Here is a 12,006-nt window from a genome sequence, read left to right as displayed (position 1 = left end):
TATCCAGAATGAAAGACCAAAATATCTTTTACATTAGTAAAAAATTGTGAAAATTAATTAGGAAAGAAAACTAAATATTTTACATTCATCTGAAAGACAAATATAATTTCTCGGACAATAACCAAATTATAGCTAAATTAACTATCAGATGAATTGGGATGATCTAATGGGCAAGGTAAAGGCATGTGCTATGTGTATGGCTATTGTCAAGAATTTGCTGGCTGTAGGTCAGTAATGCATGGAGTTGTATGACCCAAAACCATATTTGCTGAATTCAGGAATTTCACGGAAGGTGGCCATGTAAATCACGTTCAAAATATTTCCAGTGGTATGTTTTAATAAACCATTTTTCTTCTTTTCTGTTTTTTTTAAAGGCTAGTGAAGCAGTGAAGAGTGGAGAAGGAACAAAGAAATCTGTAGGGGAGTGGCCAAGGTGGCTGACTAGAGGTAGCCAGTGTGTGTGTGGCTGTCATGGAAAGGAACAGAAGGGGCAAGTAAATACAAAACCTTCAATGGAAACGTCCAGGTACTTGCATTGGGACTAATCAAGGAAACAGTTTGACCCACAGAGAATGAAGAAAAGCAAGACAAGATAACAGACCACCTGGGAGCAATATGGAGCCAGGGGATCCTCCCCAGACCAAGAAGTGAATGAACAATCCCAGGAAACCACACTTCTCCCACAGATCTTTGCAATCCTGGGTCAGGAGATCTCCCTGTGAACCCACTCCATCAGGACCTTCAGTCCTCAGTCTGACAGACAGAGCTATGTGGAGTCTTGGCAGAGCAGCTGCTCAGGCATGCCTGGAGACCCTGGAGCCTCAGATACTCGGGCTTTTCTGCAAAAGTAGCTGCAGCTCCAACAAAGTGGTAGGTTACATTCCTGTACCTACCCATAGGAAAGAGGCTGAATCCAGAGGGTTGAGCAGTAATAGCCTGCAGGCCCTAATTCCATGACACTTCACAAGATAAGACCGACTGGCTTGGAACTCTAGCCAGCTACCAGTAGTGGCATTGCACCTCCCTGAGAAGGAGTTCCTATGGGGAGGGGCAGGCTGCCATCTTTGCTGTTTGGGCACCTTAGCTATTCCAGCCTTTGGGCTTTGGAGAGTCTGAGCTGACCCTGGTCGAAGGGGTCCCCCAGCACAGCACAGGTGCTCTACCAAATTTGGCCAGACTGCTGCTTTAAGTGGGTGCCTGATCCCATTTTCCCTCACTGGGTAGGACCTCCCAACTGGGGCCTCCAGCCACCCCCGCCCAAGCTCTCCAGTCAACAGAGATCTTAATTCCCCCTGGGATGGCACTCCAAGGGAGGGGTGGGCCGCCATCTTTGCTGTTTGAGTGACTTAGCCATTCTAGCCTTTGGGCTTTGGAGTATCTGAGGTGACTGGAGGTCAAAGTGGACCCCCAGCACAGCACAGCTGCTCTACCAAAAGGTGGCCAGATTGCTTTTTAAAGTGGATCCTGATCTGATTCATCCTCACTGGATGAGACCTGTTAACTAGAGTCTCCAGCCATTTCTTACAGGTGCCTTTGGGCCAGCAAAAGGTTTGTACCTCTCTGGAACAAAGCTCCCAGAGGGAGGGACAGGCTGCTATCTTTGTCATTTTGCAACATTCACTTGTGATATCTCCAGGTTCTAGAAAATCCTAGGTGGCTGGGGACTGGAGTGGGCCCCAAACATACCACAGCAGTTCTACAGAAAAGTGACCAGACTGTTACGTGGGCGCCTGATCCCATATCTCCTCACCAGGCAGGTCCTCCAGGCCTGGGCCTCCAGCCACCCGCTACCAAGCCAGTACCAGTTCAGCAACTCCTTGGACAGAGCCTTCAGAGCAACTGAAAGTCTCTCTTCCACTGCCCTTGGTGGAACTGCGCTTGCGACCCTCGGACTAACGAATTAGCAAAGACTTTAAGTGCCTTATCCACAACATCCCCAATAAGCCGCAGTCAACCCAAGAAGAGGAGGCCAGTCCGTCTCCCATGGGTCCCACACACTCTCCATGGCTTGTCACTAGACAAGGAACCATTGGCTTTGGCCCACAGTGTGAACTGTTCATCTTGTGCTGACTGCACTGAGCAATTGCTGACCAGCATCTCTCTGGGGTGGAGCCCTCAGGAGTCAAGCAAATGACCCTTGGCCACAACCACTACTAAGATCTCTTCCTCTGCTGCCTCTTAGCTGGGGAAGGAACATAAACACTGAGATCACCCAGAGCTGCAGTGAGCAGCCCACGAGTGCTAAATTGTGAACTATAGCCAGCACTCAAGGGGGAGAGGAACCCACACTTTCAGAGCACTGAGAGGAGCGCAGTTGCAACTATGAAGAAACATAGGGGAGCCATGCAATTAAGCAAGACTCTACAAACTGACCAATGAGCCTAAGTGTTATTTGTTGGATCACACCCCAAAGCTTCAACACCAAAAATACCTCACAAATATACCCCTCTATGAAACTAGAGATAAGAAGTCAGCTTCAAATAAAGCCACTACACAAAACCTTGGCCCAATGAAAACATCCAGAAAAGAAGTCTATTGACCATACTTAATCTACACTGCAATTAAAGGAACACCCACATGCAGAGATGAGAAAGAACCAATGCAAGAACTCCAGTAACTGAAATGGCCAGAATGTCATATGTCCTCCAGATGACCACACCAGTTCTCCAACAGGAGTTCTTAACCAGCCTGAACTGGCTGGAATGACAGAAATAGAATTCAGAATATGGATAGGAACAAATATCACTGAGATTCAGGAAGATAACAAAACCCAATCCAAGGAAAACAGAAATCACAATAAAGTGATACAGGAGCTGAAGGACAAAATAGCTGGTATAAAGAAATCCTAATGGGTCTGACAGACCTGAATAACACAATACAATAATTTCATAATGCCATCACAAGTATTAGCAGCAGAATAAATCAAGCTGGGGAAAGAATCTCAGAAGTTGAAGACTGGTTCTCTGAAATAAGACAGTCAGACACAAATAAAGGGGAGAAAGAGAGGAATGAACAAAACCTGCAAGAAGTATGGGATTATGTAAAGAGGCCAAATTTATGAATCACAGGCATCCCTGAAAAGTCACCTTCTTCTGCACAAGAAGATCATCCCCAACACAAATAATCATCAGATTTTCCAAGGTTGACATGAAAGAAAGAATGTTAAAGGCAGCTAGACAGAAAATGTAGGTCACTTACAAAGGGAACCCCATGAGGTTAACAACTGACCTTTCAGCTGAAACCCTATAAGCTAGAAGAGATTGGGGACCTATATTCAACATTCTTAAAGAAAAATATCTTCAACTAAGAATTTCATATTCAGCCAAACTAAGCGTCCTATGTGAAGGAAAAATAAGATCCTTTTCAGATAAGCAAATGTTGAGGAATTCATTATCACCAGATCTGCCTTATAAGACATCTTGAAAGGAGCACTAAATATAGAAAGGAAAAACTGCTACTAGCTAATACAAAAGCATATAGACCAGTGTAACTGTAAAGCAGTCACACAAACAAGCCAACATGACAGCCAGCTAACAGCATAATGACAGGATCAAATCCACACATATCAATGCTAACCTTGAATGTAAATGGGCTAACTGTCCCACTTAAAACTAGAGTGGCAAGCTGAATAAAGAAAAAAAAAAAAAAAAAAACAAGATCCAGTGCTGTCTTCAAGAGACCCATCTCACACAAAATGACACTAATAGGCTCAAAACAAAGGGATGGAGGAAATTCTACCAAGCAAATGGAAAACAAAAAAAAGCAGAAGTTGTAATCCTAATTTCAGAAAAATAGTTTTCAAACTAATAAAGATAAAAAAGGCAAAGAAAGGCATTACATAATGGCAAAAAGTTCAATACAACAAGAAGACCTAACTATCCTAAATATATATGATATATATGTACCCAACACAGGAGCACCCAGATACCTAAAGCAAGTTTGTAGAGACCTACAAAGATACATAGACTCCTGCACAACAATAGTGGGAGACTTCAACACTCCACTGACAGTATTAGATAGATCATTGAGGCAGAAAAGTAACAAAGATATTCAGGACCTAAACTGAACATTGGACCAAATGGATCTAATAGACCTTTATAGAAGTCTTCACCCCCCAAAACAACAGAATATATGTTCTTCACATTCCCACATGACACATACTCTTAAACTGACTACATAATTGGACATAAAACAATCCTCAACAACTGTAAAAGAACCAAAATCATACCAAACACACTGTCAGGCCACAGTGCAATAAAAATAAAGGTCAACACAGTGAAAATTTCTCAAAACCATACAATTACCTGGAAATTAAACAACAAGCCCCTGAATGACTTCTGGATAAATAATGAAATTAAGGCAGAAATCAAGAAGTTCTTTGAAAATAATGAGAACAAAGATACAACATACCAGAATCTGTGCGACACACCTAAGGCAGTGTTAACAGTAAAATTCATAGCACTAAATGTCCAAAATCAAAAAGTTAGAAAGATCTCAAATTAACAACCTAGCCTCACAACTGAAAGAATTAAAGAAGCTAACACAGTGAAACCCCGTCTCTACTAAAAAATACAAAAACTAGCCGGGCGAGGTGGCGGGCGCCTGTAGTCCCAGCTACTCGGGAGGCTGAGGCAGGAGAATGGCGTAAACCCGGGAGGAGGAGCTTGCAGTGAGCTGAGATCTGGCCACTGCACTCCAGTCCGGGCGACAGAGCGAGACTCCGCCTCAAAAAAAAAAAAAAAAAAAGCAATAACAAATCAACTTCAAAGCTAGCAGAAGACAAGAAATAACAAAAATCAGAGCTTAACTGAAGGAAATTGAGACATGAAAAACCATTCAAAAGATCAATTAATCCAGGAGTTTTTTTCTTTTTTTTTAATCAATGAAATAGGCCACTCGCTAGAATAATTAAGAAGAAAAGAGAGAAGATCCAAATAAACACAATTAGAAAGGACAAAGGGACTGTTACTACTCACCCCACAGAAATAAAAACAACCCTCAGAAACTACTGTGAACACCTCTATGCACACAAATTAGAAAACCTAGAAAAGAAGGATAAATTCCTGGACACATACACCTTCCCACGATTGAGCCAGGAAGAAACTGATTCCCTGAATAGACCAATAACAAGCTCCAAAATGGAATCAGTAATAAATAGCCTATCAACCAAAAAAAGCCTGGGACCTGATGGATTCACAGCTGAATTCTACCAGATGTACAAAGAAGAGGTGGTACCATTCCTCTAGAAACTATTCCAAAAAATTGAGGAGGAGGGACTTCTCCCCAACTCATTCTGTGAGGCCAGTGTCATCTTGATATCAAAACCTGGCAGAGACACAACAAAATGAAAACTTCAGGCCATTATCCTTGGTGAACATTGATACAAAAATCCTCAAGAAAATACTTGCAAACCAAATCAGCTGCGCATCAAAAAACTAATCCACCATGATCAAGTAGTCTTCATCCCCAGCATGCAAGATTGGCTCAACATATAAAAATCAATAAATGTGATTCATCACATAAACAGAACTAAAATAAAAACCATATGATTATCTTAATAGATGCAGAAAAAGCTTTTGATAAAATTCAGCATCGCTTCATGTTAAAAACTCTCAATAAACTAGGTATTAAAAGAACATACCCCAAAGTAATAGAGCCATCTATGACAAACCCTCAGCCAAAATTATACTGAATGGGCAAAAGATGGAAGCATTCCCCTTGAAAACCAGCACAAGAGAAGGATGCCCTTTCTCACCACTTCTATTCAACATAGTATTGGAAGTTATAGCCAGAGCAATCAGGCAAGAGAAAGAAATAAAGGGCATACAAATAGGAAGAGAGGAAGTCAAACTATCTCCTTTTGCAGACGATATGATTCTATATCTAGAAAACCCCACAGTTTTGTCCTGAAAGCTCCTTCAGCTGACAAACAACTTCAGCAAAATTCCAGGATACAAAATCAATGTACAAAAATCACTAGCATTCCTATACACCACTAACAACCAAACTGAGAGCCAAGTCAGAAAGGCAATCACATTCACAATTCACACACACACACACACACACACAACCTAGGAATACAGCTAACTAGGGAGGTGAAAGATCTCTACAATGAGAATTACAAAGCACTGCTCAAAGTAATCAGAGGAGATGCAAACAAATGGAAAAACATCTCATGCTTATGGATAGGAAGAATCAACATCATTAAAATGGCTATTCTGCCCTGAGCAATTTACAGATTTAATGCTATTCCTATCAAATTACCAATGACATTCTTCACAGAACTAGAAAAATTACTTAAAAATTTTTATGGAACCAAAAAAGAGCCCAAATAGCCAAGCAATCCTAAGCAAAAAGAACAAAGCTGGGGGAATCATGTTACCTGGCTTCAAAGTATACTGCAAGTCTACAGTGACCCAAACAGCATGGTACAGGTGCAAAAACAGGTACATAGACCAATGGAATAGAATAGAGAGCCCAGAAATAAAGCCGCACATCTAAGACCATCTGATCTTTGACAAAGCTGACAAAAACAAGAAATGGGGAAAAGACTTCCTATTCAATACATGGTTCTGGGATAACTGGTTAGCCATATGCAGAAGATTGAAGCTGGACCCCTTCCTTATATCTAAAAGTCAACTCAAGATAAAATAAAGACTTAAATATAAAACCCCAAACTCTAGAATCCCTGGAAGGCAACCTAGGCAAAACTATCCTGGACATAGGAATGGGCAAAGATTTTATGATGAAGATACCCAAAGCAATTGCAACAAAAGCAAAAATTGACAAGTGAGACCTAATTAAACTTTAGAGCTTCTGCACAGCAAAAGAAACTATCAACAGAATAAACAGATAACCTACAGAATGGGAGAAAATATTTGCAAACTATGCATCTGACAAAGGTCTAATATCCAGCATCTACAAGGAACTTAAACAAATTTACAAGAGAAAAACAACCCTATTAAAAAGTGGGCAAAAGACATGAACAGACACTTCTTGAAAGAAGACATACATGTGGCCAACAAGCGTATGAAAAAAAAAGCTCAGTATCACTGATTATTTGAGAAATGCAAATCAAAAGCACAATGAGATACCATCTCACACCAGACAATATGGCTATTATTAAAAAGTCAAAAAATAGCAGATGCTGGCAAGGTTGCAAAGAAAAGGAAACTCTTATACACTGTTGGTGGGAGTATAAATTAGTTTAACCATTGTGAGAAGCAGTAGGGTGATTCCTCAAAGAGTTAAAAGCTCCCATTCAACCCAGCAATCCCATTACTGGGTGTATACCCAGAGGAATATAAAGCATTCTACCATAAAGACACATGTACATGAATGTTCAGTGCAGCACTGTTCACAATACGAAAGACATGGAATCAACCTAAATGCCCATCAATGACAAACCGGATAAAGAAAATGTGGAACATATACACCATGGAATATTATGCAGTCATAAAAAAGAACAGGATCATGTATTTTATAGGAATATGGATGGAGTTGGAGGCTATCGTCTCTTGCAAACTAATGCAGGAACAGAAAACCAAATACCACATGGTCTCACTTGTAAGTGGGAGCTAAATGATAAAAACTTATGAACACAAAGAGGGGAACAAAAGACACTGGGGTCTTCTTGAGGGGGCAGGTTGGGAGGAGGGAGAAGAGCAGAAAATACAACTATTGGGTACTGGGTTTAGTACTTGGGTGATGTAGTAATATGTACAACAAACCCTCATGACACATGATTATCTATGTAATAAACTTTCACATGTACCCTCAAGCCTAAAACAAAGGAATCTGTAACAGATTGTAATCAATTAGTTGTACATACTACTGTACTCAGACCAGACAATAGACTATTTTTAGAGCACTTTTAGGTTTACAGAAAAATTGTGCAGGATGTACAAAGAGTTTCCAGATATCCTACCCCCTTTCCTCAGTTTCCCCTATTTTAACACCTTGCATTAGTGTGGTATGCTTGTTACAATGGATGAAAAAATATTGACACATTATTATTAACAGAAACCCACAGTTTATATTAGGGTTCGCTATGTATGTTGCACAGTTCTATGTGTTTTGACAAATGCATAATGTTAGGTATTCACCACTGGAGTATTATACAGAATAATAGTTTCACCATTCTGAAAATGTACTCCACCTATTCATCTCACTCCCTCTCCTGAACTCATGGTAATTACTAATCCTTTTACTGCTCTTTGTGTAGCTTTGCCTTTCCTAGCATGCTATACGGTTGGAATAATACATTCTGTAGCCTTTTCATATTGGCTTCTTTAACTTAGTGATATGCAGTTAGTGTTCTTCCATGTCTCTTCATGACTTGACAGCTCATTTCTTTTAATCATTGAGTACTATTCCATTGTATGGCAGTACCACAGTTCATGTATCCATTCACCTATTAAAGGACATATTAGTTGCTTCCAATTTTTGGCAATTATGAATAAAGCTGCTATAAATATCTGAGTGCAGGTTTTTGTATGGACAAAAATGTTTTCAGCTCATTTGCATAAATACCTAGTTGCACAGGTGCTACATTATATGCTAAGTTTATGTTTAGTTTCGTAAGAAACTACCAAACTGTCTTTCAAAGTGGCTGTACCATTTCACATTTCCACCAATGATGAATGAGAGTTCCTCTGCTCCACGTTCTCACCAGCATTTGGTATTATCAGTGTCAGTTTGGGGTCTTATCCATCTAACTGGTGTGTAGCAGTATCTCATTGTTATTTTAATTTGTAATTCTGTAATGAGATATGATGTTGAGTATTGTTTCATATACTTATTTGCCATCAGCATATTTTCTTTGGTATTGATTTCTAGTTTTATTCCACTGTGGTCTGAGAAGATATTTGATATAATTTTGATTTTTACACTTGATCTCAGCCAAAAGGCTGAGAAGCGATATAATTTTGATTTTTAAAAATTTATTGTGACTTGTTTTGTGGCTTAAAGTTGGTCTATTTTGAAGAATCATTCATGTGCAGATGAGAAAAAAACATATGTTTTGCAGTTGTTGAGTAAAATGTTGTATAAATGTCGGTTAGGTTCATTTAGTCTAGAGTCTGATTTAAGTCTAGAGTTTCTTTGTTGATTTCCTGCCTCAATAATCTGTCTAGTGATGTCAGGGGACTGTTGAAGTCTCTCACTATTATTGCATTGCTGTATAATTCTTTTTTTAGGTCTAGTAATATTTGTTTTTATGAATCTGAGAATTCCATTGTTGGGGGCATATATATTTAGAATTGTTATATCTTCTTGATAAATTGATCACTTTATTTTATAATGATAGAGACAAACAGTAAAAAAACACAACTTTAAATCAATACTTTCAGGCACTTTAAATCAGCAACAGTAAAAAAAGACAAAGAAGGTAATTAGATAATGATTATATAATAATTATATATAATATTATATAATCATAATGACCTTTTTTGGTTATATAATGACAAAGAAGGTCATTATATAATAATAATTATATAGTCATTATATATAACTATATAATGATTGCATAGTAATAATGACTTTCGTTGTCTTTTTTTAACTGTTGATTTAAAGTGTCTTAAAATATTAATTTAAAGTTGTCTTAAAGTATTGATTATATAATAATGAACTTGTTTTATTGTTGTTGATTTAAAGTGTGTTTTATTTAGTATAAGCATAGCTATTCCAGCTGCTTTTGATTTCCATTTGCATGGAATGTCTTTTTCCATGCCTTTACCTTGAGTCTTTAAATGTATTTACCAGTTAGATGGGTTTCTTGTGAGCAACATATTGTTGGATCTTTTTTTAAAAAATCGGTTTCACTAATCTATACTCTTTTTTTTTTGTTTTGACACAGAGTTTCACTCTATTGCCAGGCTGTAGTGCAGTGGCACAATCTCAGCTCAGTGCAACCTCTGCCTCCTGGGTTCAAGCGATTTTCATGTCTCAGTCTCCCTAGTATCTGGGATACAGGCACGCACCACCACACTCAGCTAATTTTTGTATTTTTAGTAGAGATGGGGTTTCACCATATTGGCCAGGAGTGGAGCATTTATTTTATTTACATTCAAGGTTAATATTGATATGCAAAGCTTTGTTCCAGTCATAATGTTAATTGTTACCTAGTTGCTTTGTAGTCTCAACTGTGTAATTGTTTTATACCACTTGTGAGTTTTATACTTTTTATGTGTTTTTGTGATGAAGACATTTTGTCTCTATGTTTAGAACTTCTTTGACATTTATTATAGGGCCAGTCTAGTGGTGTCAAATTCCCTTAGTGTTTGCTTGTCTGGGAAATACTTTATTTCTCCTTCATTTATGAAGCTTAATTTCGCAGGATATAAAGTTGCTGGCTGACAGTTTTTTTTTGTTGTTGTTGGTTTTTACTTTGAGACAGAGTCTTTCTCTGTTGCCCAGGGTGGAGTGCAGTGGTGCAATCTTGGCTCACTGCAACCTCCGCCTCCTGGGTTCAAGTGACTTTTGTGCCTCAGCCTTCTGAGTAACTGGGATTATAGGGGCTCGCCACCATGCCTGGCTGATTTTTGTATTTTTGGTAGAGACGGCATTTCACAATGTTGGCCAGGCTGGTCTCAAACTCCTGACCTTAAATGATCCACCCACCTTGGCATCCCAAAATGCTGGGATTACAGGTGTGAACCACCATGCCTGGCTTTTTTTTTTTTTTTTTTTTTTTTTTGGAAGACTGAAAATAGGACCCTTATCTCTTTGGCTGGTAAGGTTTCTGATGAGAAGTCTGCTGTTAGTGTGACGTGATTTCCTTTACAGGTGATTAGACACTTTTCTCTTGCTGCTTTTAGGATTTTCTTCATGTTGACTTTGGGTAGTCTGGTGACTCTACACCTTGGTGATATTTGTCTTGCAATATATCTTCTAGGAGTCTTCTAAGCTTCTTGTATCTGGATGTGTAAATCTCTAGCAAGACAAGTAAAGTTTTCCTCAATTATTCCCTCAAATCGGTTTTCCAAACTTTCAAATGTTTTTTCTTCTCCCTCAGGGATACCCATGACTTACAGGTTTGGATGGTTTATATAATACCATATTTCTCATTAAAAAATTATTTTCTCTGTATTTTTGTCAGATTGGGTTACTTCCAAAGACCTGTCATCGAGCTCTGAAATTCTTTCTTCCTCTTGGTCTAATCTATTTTTAAAGCTTTCAACTGTATTTTGTAATTGCTTCAATGAATGTTTCATTTCCAGATGTTCTTTTATTTTTTAAATCTTTTTCCTTAGTAAGTTTTTCATTCATATCTTGAATTGTTTTCTGATTTCCTTGTGTTGTTTTTCAACTTTCTCTTGGATCTCATTGAGCTTCCTTACAATCTATATTTTTAATTCTTTATCTGGCGTTTCAGAATTTTCATTTTGGTTAGGATCCATTGTTAGATATCTAGTGTGATCCTTTGAGATTAACATAACACACTCTTTTTTCATGCTGCTGGAATTGTTGTGTTGGTCCTTTCTTATTCTGAGGTGTCACTTCTTATTTTTGAATTTACTTTTGTTTGGACAGGACTTTTTATTTCTTCTTTGAGGATGACTGTAATGTATGCTGAATAGGATTGTTTGGCTTTGCTTATTGGTACTTTCAGGGGGCCAAGGCTCTGTATGAATTCCTTGGTTATAGATAACCTTCGTTTGGTGGTTTTCTCAAATGCTGGTTGTAGTAGTGTTGTACTGGGCATGTGAGTAGGCTCTCAGTCTCCTGTACAGACAGGGAGATAGAGTTCTTCAGAAACTTATCTCGGTCGGTAGTGCTGTACACTGAGTCAGCCAAATTTGGATTAGGTTGTGCAGTTTGACTTCCAGACCAGTAGGTGGCACTTGAAGGTAAGAGCTTCTGTGGCAGAAGCAGATGGGTATATACTTGATCTTTTTTTTTCAACTGGGAGAAGCTCTGTGTTGTCACAGGCAATTATCTGGAATACACCGTTCTCTGAGTTTCCTGCTCAGCCCTGGGTTGGGGAGTGGACAAAGCTGAGTCAAG

This window comes from Rhinopithecus roxellana, chromosome 16, assembly GCF_007565055.1.
Source record: "Rhinopithecus roxellana isolate Shanxi Qingling chromosome 16, ASM756505v1, whole genome shotgun sequence".
Taxonomy (NCBI): Eukaryota; Metazoa; Chordata; class Mammalia; order Primates; family Cercopithecidae; genus Rhinopithecus; species Rhinopithecus roxellana.
Note: the sequence above shows the minus strand (reverse complement) of the source record.